Genomic DNA, 23,952 nt, shown 5'->3' on the forward strand with positions numbered 1-23,952 from the left:
CATATAAAACAACAAAAAATAATAATGAAATAATTTGTTTAGTCAGAATAAAATTTGAGTAATGATTTACCATTATTGAATTCTGTTACTGGGTTCATGATTGTCATCATCGTCATCATTATCGTCGTCGTCCGCAACATGAATGACAAATCTCTCCTTGTAAGCTGCATAATACGTCGCCTTTATTTCTATTGTTTTCCGCACACACTTGCTCCAAAATTCTTTAATTTCTTCCGAACATTCCGTGCAGCGTCACAAACACTGGCACTAAGGGAAGGGGTAACATTACTTTCTTTCACTTTGTGTTTTAATTGAGTCCACACAGTTTCAGTGAAGTTTAATCTTATATATAAAAGAGAACGTACAAAATCCTTTGTTCCCTCATCACGCTAATACGGCTGAACCAATTTCTTTTATTTTTGGGGGGTTATTAGGATTTGGACCCTAGATGGTTTTTATCATATCACTTTAATTTTTAATTACCAGTGTCTTGAGATAATTGACCATTCAAGTGTCCATAACGTACAAATCCTTTGTTATTAGTTCATCATAGGTAAAAATAAACGTATTTATATGCAACCCGCATGACCGTGTCACTCGGCGGGTTAACATAAATGACAGGCGATATACAGCGGAAAATAGCTTGAATCTTCTGTTTAAAATTTTTTAATTGATTTGCTTATTTTTACAGACACTTTTACAATATGCCAGCACCGGGATGACCGCAGCGAAGCGGGGCGGGTTAACATAAATGACAGGCGATATAATGTTAAGATTTACTGCAATCTTCTATGGTTTTTATCATATCACTTGAAAGCGAAAAAGTAAAAATTATCTAAGTAACAAAGTTTATTGCGTTCCGGGGTGACCGCAGCGAAGCGGGGTGAACGCTGCTAGTACTCAATATTAAGGGGGAGCCTAATACTTCATGCTCAGCAGCTTCAGCCAATTAATCGATTGCAAACTGCTTATTTATATTGGCTGCTTTAATAAGTTCCAGTAAGACAATTTTGATTGGAACTGAATCTGGGATAGAGATGTTAAATTTATTCATAAATTCTATGATTTTGGGCTTAGGAGTTGCTTGTGTAGGGATTTTGATAACTTGCCTGGAATGCTAACTAGCATTATCAAGAACTATCACTTCTAAGATTATTCAAGAGGGGATGTTGGAAGCAAATCTCAAAAATAATAGAATTCATTTCATCATGATAGTCTGCTTTCGCATCCGCGTTGCTCGTTGCTGAAAGATAAAGACAATTTGACACCCGTCCCCCCTCTCCGCCTGCGTGGAGGACCATTATTTTTTTCCCACATGACACTATCTTATTAAGCCCACAACCGCAAGTTTCATCGTCCCATTCTTTCTTCACTGTATCATGCGTGTCAAACCATATTTCGTCCTAATACACCACACCATAGCCAGCAGCTCGCAAGTGATTAAGTCTGTGAGTATACTTGTATCTCCAGGCGATGATCCTCGAAGATTTCAATATCACTAGCCTTTTATTGAGTGTACGGAAACGAAATCTAAGAGATTTTACGATATGTCTCAGTCTAGTTTCTCTGCAGTCGTTTGTAAGCGTGAAAGCAACTCGCGAATTATTGGGAGTTGACTTTTTTTAACATTTATTTCTGTTCTTATTAACTCACATTGAAACTGGTCAAATTTTTCGAAACAAACTTTGTTTCCCTTTTCCTTCGGTGTAAGAGGGCCTCTTTGGACAATTTTATGTACAGTTTGTCTATTTAGTTTTAGAATTCGCGCCGTCTTGGTAATTGGTCCCTTACCTGATTTATTTTTAACATTGTCATGAGCATTGCATACTAATGTTTGACACTTTTGCAAAGTGCTCTTGTAAAACTAACAGGAGAGCCATTGCCACTGGTGCTAGGTGTCGCACAACTATCACCTTGTTATTAACCTATCACCGCTATTTTCGTTATTAATATTGGGACTCGCTTGCCCGCACGGTTCGTTATTCATTTCAAGAGCTGGTTCCTCACGGAATTCATTGTTTCTTTCTGCACTGGATTCTTCGTCTTGCCAAGGTCTCCACGTGTTTATAAACCACACTATATAAAAAAAAAATCTGAAACTAACTCAGTAACATCCAAAATAACTAACATTAATTATTACTAGTGCCAGTAAGACTACACACATACAAACTTTTTTTTTAATACTTTCTAAACTTAGTAATTGAAAAAAATATCGATTGCATAAAGCTATTGCTATTCTCTTTCAAAATGAAATTGTTCAATTTGAGAGCGTATTTCAAATTGTTTTCCTTTTAAGAGAAAGAAGTAAAGAAAGAGGATCATTGACAAAAATTTGGCAACAGCTTGGATTCAGTTTATTATCCGGCAGTTAGTTTTTCAAGGAAGAGGAAAATCAAACAGGACAATATGAAAAGAAACCGCACAAGAGGGCGGCTTCTCTTTGTAAGCAAGTGGTTATCTTTAGAGTGAGGCAACACTGGTCCTGGATTGGATTCCCGTTTGGAGAGCATTGGACACATTTCGGTAGTTCGGGTATCACCTTAAACTGGGTACATGTCTCATGTAGCCTCAGTTTTAAAAAGGAATAGCATTGATGCAGGAAAGAGTGTTAAAACTACAAGGATCTTTTAATAACAGGGTTCCCACAGACATGGAAAATCAGGAAATTTGATTTCTGTCAGGAAAATTATTGAAAGGTTCTTTAACCCATGTGGACCCAGCACTGGTATTTACAGAAAGCAATGAAAACCGTACTGATGTTGATTATTCTTTCTTAGTTTCAAAAAGTATGCTCTCCCGTAGGTTTCGTATAAATTTTATTAGAATCTAATAACTGTTGGACCGTGAAACTTCTCAACAGTAGATAGTTTTAATACCGTTCACATATAATTTCATACCGCTTAGACCGATTATATATATATATATATATATATATATATATATATATATATATATATATATATATATATATATATATATATATATATATATATATATATATAGTCACGCTACCCAGTTCGCTCGCTGAACATTCGTTCTTTTACTCATACATCTCTCTTGAAGTTTGCACTTAGCTAGAAGAATTGTTCTGAAGTAAAATCCATTTCTGTTGTATAATTAGATAAGATTCTAATAATACAATACTTTACTTGTTGAAGCTATATATTCATTATAATTCACTCTTAACTCTTGTTTCTTGGTTTTGTCTTGCTAGAAACCTATTCCTGCAGCTATGTTCAGAACATTTGTATTGTCACTATTCTACATCCAGCTGTTTTTGCGGGTCCAGTGGCTAACGCGTGTGCTTTTAGGTCCCGATTCTCAGTGGGAGAGCACAAAACATGTAATTTCACGATCATTCACTTTATATTAACCATCTGTCCCCTTTAGCTTGAAGGGTATAAGCGTGGAACATTAAACTTAAAAAAAAAAAAACAGGATAAAGGGGAATGTTTCAGGCATTCAGGGGATAAAGATCCAACTGTTTCGGGAGTATCTAAACATCTAGGTCACTGATGGTCAGACTTTTGATTTAGTGTATCTACCTTAGACTGTGTCAGTCCTTGCTGATCTGTTACTGCCGTTTGAGGATTTACTTAAATGCTATTTTCCACTGGCACTGCATGTCAGTTCACTTTTATGAGATAGTCTGAGTTAGGGAAGGTGGAGTAATGCGTTACAAATTGCCTTTCTTTGTCACAGCAACACAAACATTCCACACCAAGCGCACACATGTATCGTTTGACATAACAAAGAAGAAATACTGTGTCTGTGTGTTGCGAGTTTGAGTCCTTTCTGAGCACTGAGGCTATATGATACATGGACCTATAGTTTAAAGTAGAATCCGAATCGACGCAATGCGTTCAAATTTCAATTCCCTCTCAGGTGGAATCGAACTCGGGATCTCTGTACCAAATTCGCGTGCGCGCTAGCTATTAGGTTAGCAGGGCAGTTATAAATAAGAAATAGTGTTTCCATTCTTCGTGGAAGCAGTGGACACAGGCCTTTTATTCGAAATCATTTTACTTGGTACTCACTTAAAAACCATGAGGGAAGATAATGTCTCTTTTTTAAAAAAATATCTCGCGATCTACCTGATACTCGGCAACAATCGATCAACCCTGATCTAGATGCAATCAAGCATTCGATGAAAGAAGTAAAAATTTTAGAGGAGTTAATCGTTTATGAAGAGTCTAATAATCTTACTATATTGGAATTATTTAACTAACCTAGAAATTCAAAGGTTCAATGCCGCGTTCACAAAAGCTTTCCATTGACTTCTATCCTTAGCAGGGTTTGCCCAAGTGGGCCCAGCCTGAAAAAAAACACCGGGTTTTTTCGGGTTGGACCCACCTGAAAAAACCCATCTTAAAACCCACCTGGGCTTTTGACTTTTTTGTTAGTGTATTATTGGTACAACTAAGGTGATCGCATTGAAAGTTATTTTTATCAGATTTTAAACTTTCTTTGGGCGAATTATATGCTTTCATGTTAAGATAGACAATATTCAACATAAGACCTTTATAAAGCTCTAAATGCACTGAATGAATGAATAAATAAATAAAACCCTCACCTTAACTTGAGATAATTGTAGAACAAATTAATGTGTGGATTATGCTTATAGCCTATTTGAAGTAAAGTAAGCGATTGTATATTTTAGAAAATACTTTCCATGAATAGTATGTTTCCTGACTCGGCACCCCGAGGGACGTTATCCCTCATACGTTGACGGGTTTAAGGTCATAGGTGCCGGTACTAACAGTAAATATGTAAATACATTAGTAAAACTATTAGTATTGTTTCTTAACCTTTGATGGTAACAAAAGTATTCAGTAAAATTTGGTTTTCCAACAACAACAGTTAAGTTCAGTCATTTGTTGCTAGCCTTCAAATAAGCGTTCTGTGGAATCAACACTAGCAATAACGTAAAAATTCTTGTCAAAATTAAGAAGCTTAATGCTCGGAGCTCCGAAGACTACGTAACGCTTACTATTTTAAGTGCTGCAGTCAAACTTCAGTATTGGAAGTTTCGATGTACAGTAAAGCAAGCTGCATTTTGAGGGAAAACCCGTCGTGAAAAAAGTGTTCGCGAAATTCCCGCAATTGAACCCACAAAGCATCGAAAGTGAATACTTCAACAATAAAACTATTTATTTTACGCTGGAGGATATTTCATTTCATTTTAGACATTTTGAAACATTTACTTTATAAAATATGAATTATAGGCCTATCTTTGTTAATTGTTTTAAATTAATTTTCGGAAAAGAACGGTCTTGCAACAAGTGCTCGGGTAATTTCCGTAATTGAATGCACAAAGCATCGAAAGTGAACTTCAACAATAAGACCATTTATTTTACGTTGAAAAATATTTAAGACTTTTTGATGAATTATTTCTTTGTTTTAAATTAGTATAGCTATTTGGTATTCATATTTGGCGAACGTCGCTGAGGCTCCTAGGATGACTCGATCTACATTTGTTCGTTTGTCTGCCTTTACCACACAGTGTTCAACTTTCGGTCTTTTACATTTTCAGGATACAAACCAGACACACTAAATTTTCTGTTTAGATTTTGGAAGCACACCAACGTAAAATTACAAAATGGCGCGTTCAAAAAAAAAAAAAAAAAAAAAAAATAGCTGATATCCACTGGCGAAAATCCCGGGAGGATGATGGGGACATATCTCTTACAATCTTGAAACTGTCCCCCTCAATAATCCGATTGGAAATGTGTCTTTTAGGAAGAAATGTGATGATTTGTGTCCAACTGTCACAAAGGAAAGTGAGATGAAATTAATACCTCCCAGAATAAGCCTCAAATCTGACCGTCTCCCAATGTTGAAGACAACTCTGCTCCCCTACCCATGTTGTCCCTGAGTCCCACACAGGGGACATAAAATATGACGATATTATTATTACTTGACAACTTTAAAATCAGACTGGCAACATTGAAAACTGTTTACAGGGAATGATCATATTTGGATCATCCCTTGTAAACAGTTTTCAATGTTGCCAGTCGGATTTTAAAGTTATAAAGCAATAATAATGTCGTCATATTTTATGTCCCCTGTGGAGGACGCCGGGACCGACATAGGTAATCCTCCCCAGCATTGTTTTTCTCCTTCATAAATATTTTGTACATCGCATATATATATATATATATATATATATATATATATATATATATATATATATATATATATATATATATATATATATATATATATATATATATATATATACCGTCTTACCCGTCCCCCCAATGTTGAAGACAAATTTGCGCCCTGCTGATATCCACGCTACAAAGCACAATTTTAGGTCTTTCAAATTGAAATTTTCAAAGTAGAAGCACGAGAAACTAAACTAACTGTATATATTTTGGCGACGTAAAATTTCAAAATGGCGGCCATTTTTCAAAATAGCGGGTATCCATGCTACAAGGTGCAATTTTCGGACTTTTTAAGTTTATATTTTGAGGGTAGAAGCACAAGACCTTCTAGAGTTGCTGTATAGATTTTTTCGGTGATCCAATATAAAATTTCAAAATGGCGGCAATGTTTTCAAAACAGCAGTGAATAGAAAGTTGTTGCAAGTTGTGACAATGACACTCATAAAATGTAAATCTTATTTTAACATTTTTACCCCAAAGAGATTGAAATATTTCGAAAAAACCCAATTAAACCCGAAAAAACCCAATAAAACCCGAAAATACCCGAAAAAACCCACATGGGCCCAGGTGGGTTGGGTTTTTTCAAAAATACCCGGGTTTTTTCAAACCCTGATCCTTAGGCAACTGGATCGAGCTTCTGCTTTGTATTCGTATTTCTGCGAGATCCGTCTTAATATTGTCTTCCTATCTGCGACTAGGTCTTTCTAATGGTTATTTTCCGATGGTCTTCCAGTTAAGACTTTGAAAGCGTTTCTACTTTCTTCCGTCCTGGCTACATGACCTACCTACCTGAGCCTCTTAGATTTTATGACCCTAGCACAGTGTCTGGTAAACCGTATAAATTATGTAATTCCTCGTTATGAAGTTTCCGCTATTTCCCATTCCCGTTTCTCTTGGGTCTGAATATTCGTTGTAGGATCTTGTTCTCAAACACATTTCAGTCTACGTTCTTCCCTGAGACTAAGCGATCATGTTTCGCAACCATATAGAACACCAGGCATGATTATCGTTTTATATATTTAAAGTTTCAGATTTTTCCATTAGGATTATTAGCATTAAGAGTGCAAAATTAAGCTTGGACAAAGATAGTCTTCATAAGCAATGGAATTATAGCAAACACTATAGACTTTAATAAGTACAGCGTTATTTAATTATTTTAATATTGAAGTCGTTTTAGTGCATTCTTACCGTTTTAGAGAAGGTTGGTTGATTAGTTGTTTAAAATCCTTTGATTAAAGTGGTTCTTACGTACATTTTACATGTCTCGTATATGTTATAAGGAACTAAAGGCGAAACATGATAGTATTTAGGAAAGCATAATAAGACGGAATTAGAAAGTCTGTAAGGAAAAATTATTTCAACTTGTAAGAAATAAATTATTTCTTTACAACATTACATTCATTGTTGCAACAATTTGTATGTTGCTTCCCAACTTCTACGGAGGACTGAATATATTATTTATTGAAGAGAATGTATTAAAAATCAAAAAAAGATCGGTAGGTTTAAAATTTTAGAGAATAGAATTACTGAGAAATTGTTCTAAAACTTCTCTTAGCGACTCTCTCTTCATGATCATCTTTACTAAAACTGATCTACAATTTCTAAGTATTTTAATATGTATTTTGAACACCTGGTCAACGACCATCTTTCATTCCGATCAGTGGGCGGTAGGAAGCCACGTGTACTCCTTCTGAAGCGATTATATCTTCATCTATGAAACAAATATTGACTACAAACATTCTACAGAGCAAAAATACCATGTAAAAAGTTTACATACGATAAGAGGAGGAAAGAGCCGATTTTATAACACACCGAATCCTCTATAGATGCAAATTCTTCCCGCTCGCCTGCCTCCGGGGAATCCTTCCTTTTCCTGGACAAATTTACCTAGGAGCTCTTGGAACGTGAAATAAGTGTGTAAAACGAGGAGATAACTCATCCATTCTATTGAATTGGAGTGTTTTGTAGCAGGTTGAAAAGTGTAGTGTGTTGAGAAAGTGTGAAATTCACGGTGGAGAAATTCCGTAAGTATGATCAGTGAGGGTAATTATGAAACACTGCCTATGGAGGATAATTATGAGACACCCTTCACTGATCAACACTGTAGGATAAATACAAATTAAGAGCACAGGCATTTAGTAACATCCTTCGTAATTTTTAAGTTTCAGTTTACAAAAGTTTGGATGTACCTTTTTTTTTTTTTTTTTTTTAACAAACCCATTCAAAAAAAAAAAAAAAAAGTTTGGAATTTGAAATCCTGTCATTTACTTTTAAATCTACTCGTGCAATAACGTTACTGTTGTAAAACCAATGGGTGTTCGTGGAAACCTGGTAGGTCAGTAGTTACAGGTTAAGTTGAATTTGTCCCTTGGGCTTAGGTTTCAGAACTACAAATTCTTTTGTTACTTTACCTCATTTTGCTTATGTAGAAGCTAATTATGAGACGCAAGCTGAACTCTTCTATGTATCCTAGTGTGTTAAGTATCAAAAAAGCTGTATTCTGTAATTTAGGTAGCTGTATTCTGTCGTGTAATCTTGTTTCTTGGTAACTTTCAAAGTTGTAGACCTACATTATTTTGGTGAAAATAGCCTTGCCTGCATATCAATATAAATTGTTTCTAAATTGAATAGCCTAAATTGTTTCTTAGTGAACAGCCTAGAACTTGGTCTAAATTTGTTTCATAAGCCTGTTTTGAACCTGAAACTATCTAATATAGCCTATAGGCCTATCGTAGTCAACTCACAGAAATGTTAGAATAACATCAGTAGCTATTTTCACTTTCTTTGCTGGTTATTTTCTTTGTAACTTGTTATTTGTGTATCTTTATGTAGTAAACACAAATAAGGACTCCTTCATACCGCAATATCACATAAAGTAAGTTCGGAACAACAGGTGGCTCATAATTACCCTTTTGGAGGAAAATTATGAGACAACACAAATTTAACATTTACTCAACGTTTGAGATGACAGGAAATTTCTTGGCAACAAATTGTTACTCTATTGGCACCATAAACTGCTGTCTAGGTTAACTGCTTTCAAAACTAATCTAAGCCGAGTAACGTGAAAAAGTTCTGAAATCTGTCTCATAATTACCCTCACTGACCCTAAAGTACTAAAATGAATCAAAATTTTGGTGTCATTCGTAAATTTAATTGGAATAAACGGAACTCAGAGCCATCTGCTGTTTTTAAAATTCAGTAAATTGAATTTTTGTGCTATAATTTTCTTTCCTGCCGTAGAAATAAAGTCAGATCAAAATAGTGAACATAATGAAAAGAAACCAGTTGAAACTTACTTAGTGTTGTGGACAGAGGCAGTTGAATTGAGTTGAATTACCCTTTTGCGTCGTTATGCAGCACTGGATAGCGTCTAGTAATAGTCATAATACGAGTTCTGAATTACGACCAGAGGTTGAATCTGCTGCAGTTGACGGGTGCTCAGACCCATTATCAGGGTGCCCACTCGTCCTGAAAATCCTGGAAAACCGGGAAATGCCCTTCAATTGATTTTTGTCCTGGAAACGTCTTGGAAATATCCTTGAAAATGCATTTCTGTCTTTGAAATTTACAGAAATACTGAATGTCAGATTTTTCATAATTATAATGAAGATTTTAATTGTTTGATAATTTGGTTTACTAGTCCTGTTTTGTGATGAATAATAATTTGTCATGATCCTGCTTGTGTGGGTGGTTGGTGGGCTTTCTTTCTTCCACCAGGGTGCTTGGCTGGGAGAACTTCTCTCTTCTTTCATCCAATAGTCTATCAATTCATCCTTGAATTCTGTCTTCACTAGCACTATTCTCCAGAAACTGTGTTTTGTACCAGTATCAATCCTCCATATTCACTCTATTTTCGCAACAGTAAATTCCTCTCAGTGAAATTTCATATGAGATTATGTCTGTAGATGAGGAAATCACACAATTCCATATTCAGTTGAAAAATTGTAATATAATTCCTTTTTTTCCTAATTATATCTCTCACATTGTCACGCAATGAAGATGCCATGTACAAAAAATAGATTTTTGTTCGGTGCACAATTAAAATGTCGTGCTGGATGTGAATGAATCAGGTTTCTATAAGAAGAGTTGTGAAGAAGAAGAAGAAGAAAAAAGAAAACACATTACGCTCCGCTTTGTGTATTTAATTATTGTGTATTAATACTGTACTTGTATTAATATTCACTGCATAAGCTACTGTACTTTTCATTTCCTGTGTTTTGAGTTTTTGCAATCCTGTTATACTTTCCTGTGTTGAAGTCCTGGAAAATTGGAGATTTGTCCTTGAAATGTCCTGGAATTTTTTGGGGGAGAAAGAGAGTGGGAACTCTGCATTATGCGAGATATACCTTTTCAGTATCTACCGTTTCCCACCACACTATTCGCCTGCAAGAGAACTGACTACAGTTCCATGCCATCGAACTCACCTAATTGCACAAGATTGCATTTTTATGGACTGTGAAGAGAGGGCACATATTAATGACTCCTGTTCATATGCTTATACACACACTTGAGAAAATAGTGTTATCCTGGGTTGTTACCCTTTTGAAATTGAATTTGGAATGTAGCTTATATATATATATATATATATATATATATATATATATATATATATATATATAGAGAGAGAGAGAGAGAGAGAGAGAGAGCACCTGGAGTAGTTTCAGATTGTTAGCATTAGCTTAAGGTACATTTTACATTACTTATATTGTTAATGTTGAAAGAACGCACCTATAATGAATGTGCTATGAGATACTTTGGGCGATCTTTACCCACTGTTTTGAGACGGCAAACCAGAACCGTGTATGTGAAAGAAAAACACAATTTGAAGTAATTTATAACATGTATTTTGTCTCGTACTTAATGTGTATAAGTGTGTATTCGTGTAGCGAAATGTTTAGTATCTTACATTAAAGTATTTGACAATTTTTAGGGTAAAAGAGCATAAGTTAACTGGATAATACCTGATGTAGTTGATGATGATGATCAAATTTAGGAACTCTACTAATTGAGTATAACTGCTGCTTTTGTTGTACATACTATCAGGGTCATTCCATGCCAAATCATCACAAAAAAGTGTACTTTTCAACCCGACCATCTCCGATTGACATGAAAGTCGGTGAAAAGTGAAAATACATGAAGTTATACACACACGTAAAATTTTACCCCTCACTGATGCACGATGTCCAGACAGCAGTGTTGCCAGCTTGAGAAAAAGTGCAAAATTTGACGTCGGGTGCTCTGCAAAAATAAATCATAACTTCGCTTCTAATTGAGGTAGAAACTTCATATTGGTCTTATTTTGAAGCTAAAGGATCATAGTGTCTATTAAAAATAGTTACAGTTCAAAATATTGTATTTTTGTTTTCAAGGTCAAAAGGCGTAACCTTTGACCTTGAATATCTCAGAAAGTGTATCTTGATTTTCATTGTAGAAAAAATATAATTAACAGTAAAATACCATCTCTTTTTGGTATAAATTTCATTTTGGGAAGGCTATGGGAACAGGAGTAAAAAAATTCCTGAAAACATAATACTGCAGATTAAATTGAATACCTTAACATTTATGTATAGAACGTACCTAATAGAAGGATGAATGAAATGCTGTATACAACACGCAATGAAACTTATAAGCAAAAAACAAGTTAGTGCCTCCTCCTCTGTAGTGCTTCTTCTGAACTTTGAGTGTCCACAGCAGTTAATGTGTAAGTTCGCCCAGTTGCAGTACGTGGATCAACCTTAATGAGAACTTGTTCACTTGGAATGCTCAATATGTCTGGATGGGGAGGATACACATATGATGGTGATGGTCCTTTGGGATGTAGGAAATTGATCAAAACTTCTTGTGATGTTACATCTACATTCATGACACAACCTAACCACCAGGCATCATTATAGATACAAGTCACAAAACCTTTAATTTCGTCCAATGGCAATGTTTCATGTGGGCTATATGTTTCCTGCACAGTACTGGTTGTGTCTGTTGAAAACCTCTTTATTACTAATTCATTCCTTGTTCCTGGGATGAAAGCATGAAATGCGTGAGTTCCAGGTATTGGTCTTGCTTCTTCATGTCGACTGTGAAGCATCCGCCCATTTTCCAGGATTTCATTTTGACACACATATACAAAGTTCATATTCTTGATATTGTCTTTTGTCCACTCAAACAGTTGTCTTGGAGTCATAATCTGATCAGTATAGATACGTTTCAAACTTGCCCTAGCGGCTAGTCTCTTGACAGTTCCACCTAGTCCGTCACATTAATTCTTACCATGCGATGTGGCAAAGAAGTGCCACTCCGCTGGAATCCCAAAGTCAAATTTGTGGTGTACTAGGTTTGAAAAGTTTTTTCTGTTTTTGTATTGGCCTGCACACCCATCTGAGAAATAATATATCTTAGTTATATGTTGAATATTCTGTTTTAGAAATTGAATGAGATGCTTTTGAAACGTATGTACAGCTATTGTGGTGTGTTGCAAACAATCTGAAATAACTACTAAATTTGTACATGCCAATTTTCCTGCAGGCATTTCTCTTTAGTAAATGGCAAATGGATGTATTGTTGCTTGGGCATTGTTCCAGTGGAAACCCTGCACCTCGTCTTGTAGTATGAACGAATAATTTTCTGCAAAATCACACAACACAATAATTTCACCCACCTGTATGTTATCTTTTAGGCTTTTCAAGTATGATGATTGCTGTGTTGCAATGAAAGAGTGTGTTTGTAATTGTATCAACTTAGAAATAAATAAATCTATGAATTCGTCCGTGGTCTTGACAAATGTCTCAAGTGTGCATATTTGTGATGTAATCCACTGCTTGCAGGTAACAGTTTCAATGGCATTGTCTTCTAGTACGTTTTCCAATATTGTCTTTACATTATTGGATCCTACACAGTCACTACATTGCTGGAACCAGCATTGTACTTTGGTTGGATTGCACATCATATTTGCCAAATAGTGGTGGTACGTGGATAAATTAATATCATGGTCTTCCATTAGCTTGTCTAATTTACACCCTTCCATTAATAATTTAACATTTTGATGTAAAGCACACACACATACAGTGTGTGTACCACTTGCTCCCACAAGAACACAATGTTTAGGCCGCAGAGAGGCAAATTTGGAAAAACCAATCTTCACACCAGGATACGACTGTTTGAAATGAACATACACTTCTGCAAGGTTGTTTAACATTAGCCTTTTTTGTATGTGTTCTTTTGTACCACCCATTCTAAGACCCACAAAGTCTTTCTTACCTGGCATAATTCTGCTGACATCATCATTGCAGTAGAAGTTCTTCACAGTGTCAGCAACATCTGGATCCAAGCTCCTCCCTGGTTTGGGATTTGGTGTAGACAAAATCCCATGTTCTTTTACTAATTGCTTAGCTTTACGTATCATGTAGTTACTTGCACTAGGAAATTCATGCTCTATTTTTCTGATACTCCACTCTTTCGGAAGGATGGTCAAAATTGTCACTTTCTCACTCTTATCACTGGTTTCTTCGAACTTTTCTTTTAGTTGTTGCAGCATGGCATCACAACCGTTGTCATCAGGTACGGGATCTTCAGCTGGTATGTGAAATATCTTCTCTTTTACAACTTTCGCAATTTTCGTAGCTTTTTTTTGGCAGTATGACTCTTCCTTCATTCTCTTCTTCTTGATGGGTGATGCACCGACACTACTCAAACTTCCATTTAATGACCGCATAGCAGATTCAGTCCTGTATGTGTTCACATCGATATCACTTTCTTCATCAACTGATGTGCTCTGTTCTTCCTCATCAGTTCTTTTAATTTTCTTCCTACAGTTGTCACAAATCATTTGTTCACTAGTCATATGTGGTAGTTTTTCTATCATCCATGGTAGCACCTTCCGTAATTGCTTTCTACTGCTCTTGTGCCCTTTCAAATCAAATGGGTTGCAGCACTGGGTCTGTATGTACTTCTTCTCCATTTTCATGCACTTTTTCGAACTATCACTCCTTACGGAAGCACTAGTCTTCTAATCACTTTTGCCCTCCACAGAAGATTGAGCAGGACTGAGCTTGCTTCGCAGACTAACAGTGCACCTAGAGAATGATAAAGAGAGAATGTGAACTTGTGTTATGTATGTTTGGTGCAATTATAGTTTACTATTGTGTCATTTCACATGCCAAAACATAACAAAAAATGCAACACTCATACTTTCTATTTGTTTTTACTCCTGTTCCCGTAGCCTTCCCAAAATGAAATTTATACCAAAAAGAGATGGTATTTTACTGTTAATTATATTTTTTCTACAATGAAAATCAAGATACACTTTCTGAGATATTCAAGGTCAAAGGCTACGCCTTTTGACCTTGAAAACAAAAATACAATATTTTGAACTGTAACAATTTTTAGTAGATACTATGATCCTTTAGCTTCAAAATAAGACCAATATGAAGTTTCTACCTCAATTAGAAGCGAACTTATGATTTATTTTTGCAGAGCACTAGAGGTCAAATTTTGCACTTTTTCTCAAGTTGGCAACACTGCTGTATGGACATCATACATCAATGAGATAAAATTTTACGTGTGTATATAACTTCATGTATTTTCACTTTTCACCGACTTTCATGTAAATCGGAGATGGTCGGGTTGGAAGCTGTGATGATTTGGCGTGGAATGACCCATCAGTTTATTTGAATAACTTGGTAAATTCTTGTTTTTGAATTCTGATGACTTTAGTTAACTACTAAGATTTGCTAAGTTGCTGACTATCACTGTCTTTTTAATAAGCTTTCTCGTATTACTACTTCCTAGACTCTAACAATTACTGATTACAACGAAATAAACTGAGGCATCTGTATATTAAAATGCATGGCTTATATGTTTGTGACAATTTTTTTGAGATGTCGGAAATCGCAAGCTCTAAAACGATGCAGTTTTCACTGATCTATTGCAAATTTTGTGTAGATTGTTCAGTTCTAATTGAATATTTAAAAAAGGCCGTAATTTCTTTATTACACTTTTTAGGGGTACACTGAAAGTATTGAAATTTTAAAAAGTAAAGCAGCTTATCCTATGAGTTATACATTCCAACACAACACGTTTGTATACGGGGTTAGTATATCTCCGGCGTTTGTTTGATGGCCAAATGATAATGAAAAACGAAGGATAACCATTTCTCCAGTCTAAGATGAATCTTTATTGTTTCGAGTGTTTTGCGTAATGAACAGCATATATAATTGTGTGTGTAATGTACTTGCTTATTACATACTGCATGCAAGAAGAAAGAAAACTGATCATACATGAAAACCGGAAGTAGGCTCAGATCTTGCACACGGTGCGAGATATTGAAAAAAGAATCGAAAAAAAAATCCCTTTTATGATACCCCATGCCGATTTTTATCAAGACACCCTTCACTTATTTATAAAGGGACATGTGATGTAGATGTGGGGAATAACAAGGAGATTCATGCTCATATGTGAATGATGCGCTGTATAGGGAGTGCAATTTCAGCTAGTTTATACAACAAAAGTGACTTACGCTGCAGCTTCCAAAATTCGAGCTGAAATCATTACACGTACTTATGAAATCATTACACGGAGATTTCTCTGAAGAAATTTTAAGTAACCAATACTTTTCAAAAATTGAGTATCATGTCAACATTTAGAACTTTAAGTAACTTACATTACGCTGTTTGATGTAATGTGTGTTTGTTAACAACAAAGCATACAAAAGCTTACATTGACAGAAATTATCTCAGACAAACGTACAACATTAACAACACTCACAGGCTGCTTTTGTGAAACTGAATATTAAAACATAAACAAACTTTGGTAGTTTTTCAAAATTAAAAATTAACAAACATAGTGTGTCCAATATTATTATTTTCTCTTAAAAATGATATGAAATTATTAAGACTCTTTGACAATAAAGAAAGATGTAGTATAGACAACTTACAACTGATCATTTCTTTATAAACAGCCAATTTAATTCCAAGTAATGGAAAAGAAAGGTTAGGTGGTTGCAGTTTTGCGCCCCGTTTCAGCATCGAGGTTATTACGTAAGGAGCCTAATTTTTAAAGCGGAATTAATCCAAAATACTACTGGAACAAAGATTAGGGTAGTTGTGAGGGAACAGAAGATTCTAAAATTTTAATTCAAATCTTTTGTTTCGAAAGGAATCTCAACCCCTATTCACATTACTGTATTGTATATCTGTTGTAACCTTTGCAACGTTACCATATTAAAAAGATGGTAAACCTCTAATAAAAAACAGCATCTCAGTGAAACTTAAGGTAGTCAATAGAGGTTTCACCGTATACAGTATTTACTAACAACCGATTTCTCGATTACTGGTTTGTTATGTAGTATCTATAGTAGCAACGCCTTCCCCCACATCCTTAAAAATCATTCGGCATTGTTTGTTTCGTTGTTAAATTTTAGCATCCCTTCCCAGCACCGAGAGAGCTCCTTGTGGTAACATAGTTTTTGTATGACTTTTAGGCACAGGAGACTGGGTTCGATTCCCGATCAGGGCTCATGTGGTAGCTATAAATATGTGCTGAAAGATGTCGCTAAATTCTAATCCACCTAAATTCAGCACCGAGGCTGTATGGGACGTAGATCTTCAGTTTAAGATGGAATCCGAACCACCATAATGCGTTCAACTTTGTGCAGTGCTCTCCCATCGGGAATCGAGTCCGGGCTACTGACCAATGGGAAAGGCCATGACAGTGTGAAAAGAACGTTGTATTGTTTCATATTTAGTGTTTTTGGGTGTAGATTTATATTTTCAAATAACAAGAAATAAAAAGTTACATTAATACAGAACTTGGGCGAGAGGCCATTGGGGTAAATTATATGGTGTTATCATTGGGACGTTTACATAGCGTAGTGAGCCCTGTTGGAGGGCTACTTGAAATAGTGGATTCCTGTCATGAAAACATCAGCGGCGATGGATTTTGTCATGTGAGGACCATGCATCCTGCAACTTAATATTATGAAGTAAAACGTATATTTTTATGTCTCATAGTTATGCCCATTAGGCTAAAGGAGACGTACGATTAATCGAAATGAACGATGATGAAATAATTGGTGTTAATGAGAATGTGGAAGGAAACGCGAACCTCGAGAAAAGCCATTGACATGATATCAGCCACAGATTTGCATGGCTTGGGATTGAGCGAGGAATTTCAGTTGCTAGAGGAATTTCAACTACCATGCCTCTCCGTAGGTTTTTTTTTCCTCCTTGAAAATATGACTAAAGTCCAAACTCTAATTTTGATAGCCCCTGCAAAGCACAATACAGGATGTCCGAAAAGTCCTCAGCGTACGCCAAATGGTAAAAATGCATTTAAAAAAAAATGTTTCGTTGTGATACGATGCTGTTGCAGGAGGAACATGTGGAAATAATGCTGTTGTGTGGGTGTGAAGGTTACTCATACTGAGATGTTGCCAGGGAGTTCAATCGACGCAATTCCGAACAACAACCAATGTTCCATGCTGTACCATCAGGGGACGACAATTGCTGGACATCGAGAACGTATGCGAAGTAATTGGTCCAGGTTAATACCCCTCATGTGCTAAACAATTTGCGACTCCGCCTTCAAAGTTGTGTGGAACTCAACGGAGAGCGCATTGAACAGATATTGTGATTTTTTTTTTTCCTATGATGCAGTATTTTAGGATACTGTATTTCAGATGCATACTAAGCTGTCGGTTCGGATAAGTTTTCATCAATCACATACTGTATGATATACAATATCTTCAGGAGTGAATTTTATTTATTTTTAGAAAATTCAAGTGAAGAGCGAAAAAGACAAGAGTAAATAATCCCATTAGGTATGAGAGAATAACAAAGTACATTATAAGAGTATAATGTAATATTAAAACATTGTAGTATTTTTTTGAAGCAAATGAGCACAGAATTCATTACATAGGGGAAAACAGACAAACATACGCCTTATAGTGTCACACAAAATTGTACCTACCATCAATGATAGGAGGGTAATGGCTGCTCATTCAACATGAAAAACTTTCAAGATGTTTAATTGCTGTAAGCAATGCCAAAGTGGTTTCGTTGCTATATATCAGTTATGATTACCATCATCAATATTTTTATGCTATTAAAAGAATTACAAGGAATGCTTTCTTCTATTTCCAGGCACGTACGTGGGGGTAGCAGTCCTGAATCCTCATGCATAACATATAGCGTGTTTATACATATGAAATTCGGTTGTCCTACTTCAAAACGGAGTACCAGGGTTCTGCGCAGTATCTTCATATCTCACTTACCTTCCTAGTAAGTATTTATTGTTGTTAACATTTTTTTTTCCACTTTAACTAAATATATCAGTGTATTTAGTTTTGCTAGTAAGTTGTAAGCTGTACGAGGGAAAATTTAGTTAGTTGTACGCGAGGAAGTCTTATCACGCCTATTTTGTTTCGAGCGCATCATGCATTTTAATACAATATATATATATATATATATATATATATATATATATATATATATATATATATATATATATATATATATATATATATATATATATGAGCGACACGTATCTTTTTTTTTTTAACAGCCCCAGTGAAACTTCCGGTTTCTTACACTGCATAACGCTGTTATCAGTTGTCAAAGTTGGCCAGAATTCTCAGGACGTCCACGCCATATGACCAGCAAAATGTTGTTCGTTTTCTATGGTACAGGGGACACACAGCCACAAGTATCAACAAGGAATGGAGCTGTTATTTCGGGACAAGTGTTTAGCAGTGCGAAATGTGCATTGGTAGTACAAGGAGTTTGCAAATGGACGAGAAAATGTCCAGGATAATGAACGATCAGGCCAATCTCGTTTCTCGCTGAAACCTGACAACATTACGCGTATTAACGAATTGTGGAAGCGGATCGACGTGTTCATCTGGGACATTGCCAGAGAGCTTGACATTTTTTATTGTAGTGGTATAACGTTGTCCACGATTCGTTGGGATACCGCTAGGTGTTATGTTGATGTGTACCTAATCTTTTTAATGATGTCAAGAAGGCTAAGCGAATGGTCATGTCATGCTACGTCGAGGAGGGCAACAGGTTTTTTTTTACCTCGTCACTGGCGACAAAACATATTACACTCCTGAGTTAGAAACATCCGGCTCGGCAATAACGAAGAAATTCCGAACACCACCATCAACAGGTAAATGGATGCGCACAGTGTCGGGACACTCCTACGAATTTCCTGTCCAGAGATAAAACCATCTACACAGAATGTTACTGTTACACGCTCTCATATCTGCAAGCTAGGAAAGAGCGTCAGGTTTTTCTGGATGTTGATAATGTGGTTTTCCTTCATGACAACGTAAAACCGTACGTGTTAAACAAAACAATCGCCAAACTGGACTCTTGGGAGTGTTATGTTAGTTATCTGTCCCTTTCACATCTGATAGTCACAATTATGCACATTAAATTTTTTTCTTGTTAGCTTCAACCCATTTAAATCCCGGCATTTATAGAGGAAAATTTTGACTTTTAATTCAGTAGCTACTGCTTCAGTACTATTCCTCCGAATATCATGGTTTATACGTTGCAGGGGCGGATCCGGGGGGGGGGGGGGCGATTGCCCCCCTTCCCCCAGAAGAGGAAACTTTCTTATTTTATATATATATAAATAAAACCCATTCCAAAGTTTGGAGCCCTTAAAAGTAGCAGTATGACAACCCACCGCCCCCCCCAGAAGTATATCCTGGATCCGCCCCTGATGCGTTGTTCTCCTCAAAATGAAACCTGCTTTCACATGATATCGCTTGCATATGTGCGTGATATATGAGAGAAGGGAAATTGGGGTAAAATTGAGAAATTTCCCTCCAAAAATTCCTTTTGTTAAGTTTTACGCTCTCTAAAGCAGACCTGGCTACAGATACCCGAATATAGTCTACCTTGGAAAAGACTGTGGCCTATACGTAATGCGTATTCAAAGTTTCGTTGCAATATCTAGAATAGTTGCGTGGGTAAACATTTCTCAATCCTGTTTGACAATACAAATTAGATATTATTGGAGAATCTAACCCAATAACAATATTCCTATTCTTCTAATGTACCACGCATTACACTCAAATTATACCACCCAATTATCCTTCACAGATAAAAATGCAACAAATCCACATAAATAGCAGCTAAAACAACACTCACATCCCCTGATTTCCTTAACACTAAATTATATAAAATTTTCTGAATAAGAAGGGAGAGGAGGGGGGATACAATCTGTTTTTAATATGTACTCATGAACTTTGGATCCACAGTACCGACAGACAGTACTGATAAATTTTTTCTTCCACTTTTCCTAGGGCAAAGACGGAAATGTTTTTACGCTACCCGGAAACATGTAACTTTATTTCAAGTTCAAACTTGAATGGACGTAATCACCTTATATCATCGAACTCAAAGAGCGAAAAATTCATTTTGTCATAAAATCGTACCCTCTGGAGGAACATAAATTAAAATCACTTTGAAGCAAACATACAACGTAGGTTCTAGGGGATAATTAATAACAGGTGTGCGTGACGCAGCGTTTGTGCCAGAAGAGTTAATAAAACAGTTTTCACTCATCTCTTGCTTCAGACTTTAGGTATTGTATTCGCCTGACATGTTTTGAGGAAAGTTAAAGAAATCTTCAGTCAAGATGGCTGACACTTGAATCCTGAGTGTAATAGGGGATTTTATTCCAATTCTTTATTATATAGAATTACCCACTCCTCTGTTACTCTACAAAATTGTCTACTTCCTGCTTTCTAGAAATCGAATATAAGCAAATGCGAAGTACAAAATATGTCTCACGAAACGTGGATGGGTCTTCACGGATCCCCTTTCTGCGACAAGGGAATTTCATAGTTTCATTCCAGATATTACAATACATAGAACATGAATGCTTAAGTGGTACAGTATTTTAAGTAGGAAACGGCATTAAATGTACGTACAAAATTTTATAAACCCCAATAAAACCCATTGGGCTGGGCTTAAAAACGGAGTTTTCACAACCCTGGTAATAACTGACTTAGATTAAGAAATTCGAGCGACAAAGTTTTGTGTGCCGGCCCGTACATTTTATTCATTTAATTGAAGATGTGTACTTCTGATACACATATAACTTTTATTAGTTGCGACAGCTTTTTGATTTGCAACTGCTCTTAACTTTCCATTGTAGAACATTAACGCGAACTTACCTGATGATAGTCCGTCTTCTGTCAACTGATACTGTTACCAAGTACAGGCTCAAGTGTAGTCACAATATATCGGGACATAACAGCGGTTAGATGTCGTTCGGGAGCGCCAGTGAAAGGCGACAATTTTTATCGTGGGTAACCTATATGTGACGAGTAGTGCTCCTAACTCTTGACCGACAGTGCACTTTACGCTGGAAGAGACTCATTCCCAAGTTACAACGAGTATTTTATTCCACTCTTGTTGGGAATCTTTTCCAGAAGCTATAAACTGCGCGCACCTTTTGAGAAGAAAGGTCGTGTTCCAGAAGTCCAAAGGCACGGTAGTGTGTTATAACTCTTCATTGGGATGTTAGTCAAGCAAATAGCACGAATTTCGGTCCTAGTTACCATCCGTTTGCAGAATACAAGCGATGATTTGGCTGTAGGACTGAACACCTTGTCCAATTGCAATTCCATTCGTTTGATATGCGATCTATACAGTGTGGGAGAGTTATAAATACCGGTCAAAACATGTCTTTTATAATATGCAGCTCCAACCATAATCATAAAATAGCGTGGATAACTGTCAGTGCATTGATGAACGAAATTGCTTCGTCCTTTCGCATCGACACTTCTGTACGTAACTACTTGAACTTTTTCACAGTCCCCTAGGTATATGTACGAGTAATCTACACCAATCTCGCTAGCCGATGCTCTACACTTCCTGAAATTCGTTTTCCTTTACCTTTCAAGCACATGAACATTCGCCTTGTGGTCTATCTGAAGAATACATCTTTGTGCATGGTATGGTGAATGGTTTGGGGCCGGGTAGCCATATCACGTTGTCGGATTCTCCAATTCTGTCGACACCTTAATTCCATGCAAAATCATTGGTATCAACTTGGGATGTGACTTGGTGTGACAGCTGAAGTGTGCTACAATCTAGCTTTCTCAGAATCGGTTCACTTTCGGTGCTATTAGACTTCGCACAATATGAATACTTCGCTATCAGAGATATTACAGACTACTGTCTCACTAGTCAACTTTCACTTTCGTGCGTTGTGCCTGTAAAGTACCATATTCTTTCAATTTTCTGTATATGGAAGCTTACCAGCCTCTTTACAAATCAATCAATTAATCAGCTAGATTTCAATGTGACGATTCTCTCGCAATCACACTAATACTATGTCAGGATTTGATTGATTGATTTAGTGTTCTGACGTCCCGTTCAGCACTGACACTGATGTAAAGTGTAAATCTATAGCTGAAGGTAGAATTCGTACCATATGCTATGGATGAGCAAAACCGATTTTTATAAAAACCCGAAACCAGTTTCCAGTAAAACCGAAAAACCGACATTTGTTTTCTCCAAAACATTAAATTTTCACCAAAACCGGTTTAAATCATCATCCAAAACCGGTTAGATTTTCATCCATACCATATGCTAAGGATGGAGAAAACCAGTTTTTATAAAACTGTAAAGCAGTTTCCAGTAAAACCGAAAAACCTATATTTGTTTTCTCCAAAACAAGTTTTAACCGAAACCGGTTTTGATTACGCTTCAAAGCCGGTTAGGTTTTCATCTGTCCGTATGCTAAGGATGGACAAAACCAGGTTTTCATTCATACCATATGCTAAGAATGGACAAAACCGTTTTTTATAAAATCTTGAAACCAGTTTCCTGTAAAACTGGAAAACCAACATTTGTTTTCTCCAAAACATAAATTTTTCCACCGGAACCGGTTTTGATTATCTTCCAAAACCTGTTAGATTTTCAACCGTACCACATGCTAACGATGGAAAAAAAAAATCAGGTTTTCATCCGTGCGATGTACTAAGGATGGATAACATCGATTTTTATAAAAACCGGTAACTAGTTGCTAGTAAAACTAAGAAATCGACTTTATTTTCCCCAAAACAGGTTGTTTTCATCGAAACCGGTTTTGGTTATCTTCCAAAACCGGTCAGGTTTTCACAGGAAACAGTTTTAGTTATTATTTTTTAAGTTCGGTTTTTCGTGGAAAACTTTTTCAGTTTTCTCCAAAAGAGTCCTGATACGAGGACTCCCAGCGAGCAACTATTTGTCACTTTTTGCAACTTTTTTTCATGGATGCAACTATTTTCATCTATTTGCAACTTTTTCCAGTGTTGTAGCCTATAACTTAAAACAAAAAAAAAAAAAGCCCAGTAAAACTGTTTGTAAAACATGTTGAGGACACAGGTTGTTCATGGACAAACATGCATTTGAATTTCCCTCCATTGTGCACATTCCCACTTCACTGGTGTTCTAAAAGGGAGTGAATCCGCTCTGTGGAACAGCCTGCTTCCAACTTGTTGAATCTACGAATTTGCTTTTGCTAAATGAATTGCTTTATTTGTTACTCTTTTATAATATGCTGAAAGTTGCCAAGATTCTCTACCACCTAACCCTATCTATGAAAGACCATTTATTTTAGAGTATGAATATTTTAGTTGGAACAGCCAGTAATGGAGCCATGTTGTGTATCCCTGCAGGCCAGTGTTTTTTGAAAAAATGAAATGAAATCTTTGAGTTTTACGCCCCATGCTTATGCCGGTTAGGCTAAAGGAGACGGTGATGATGAATAATGAATGAAATGGTGG

At 36.2% G+C, this 23,952-nt stretch overlaps 1 protein-coding gene across 8 annotated transcripts in view; it reads left to right on the plus strand.

Moving 5' to 3' along the window:
- SCCRO4 (DCN1-like protein SCCRO4) overlaps positions 1-23,952 on the plus strand; it is a 92,226-nt gene that overhangs the window by 16,225 nt on the left and 52,049 nt on the right. For 7 of the 8 annotated variants that reach the window (XM_081752693.1, XM_081752689.1, XM_081752688.1 and 4 more), the window contains exon 2: positions 18,302-18,439. The gene's annotated coding sequence lies outside the window, so the exon portion shown is untranslated. Of the gene's footprint in view, positions 1-7,580; positions 7,664-18,301; positions 18,440-23,952 lie in introns of those variants that run through there. The other variant, XM_081752690.1, reaches the window with a different exon arrangement.

The sequence above is a fragment of the Thermobia domestica genome, chromosome 3 (assembly GCF_964235325.1).
Source record: "Thermobia domestica chromosome 3, izTheDome1.hap1.1, whole genome shotgun sequence".
NCBI lineage: Eukaryota > Metazoa > Arthropoda > Insecta > Zygentoma > Lepismatidae > Thermobia > Thermobia domestica.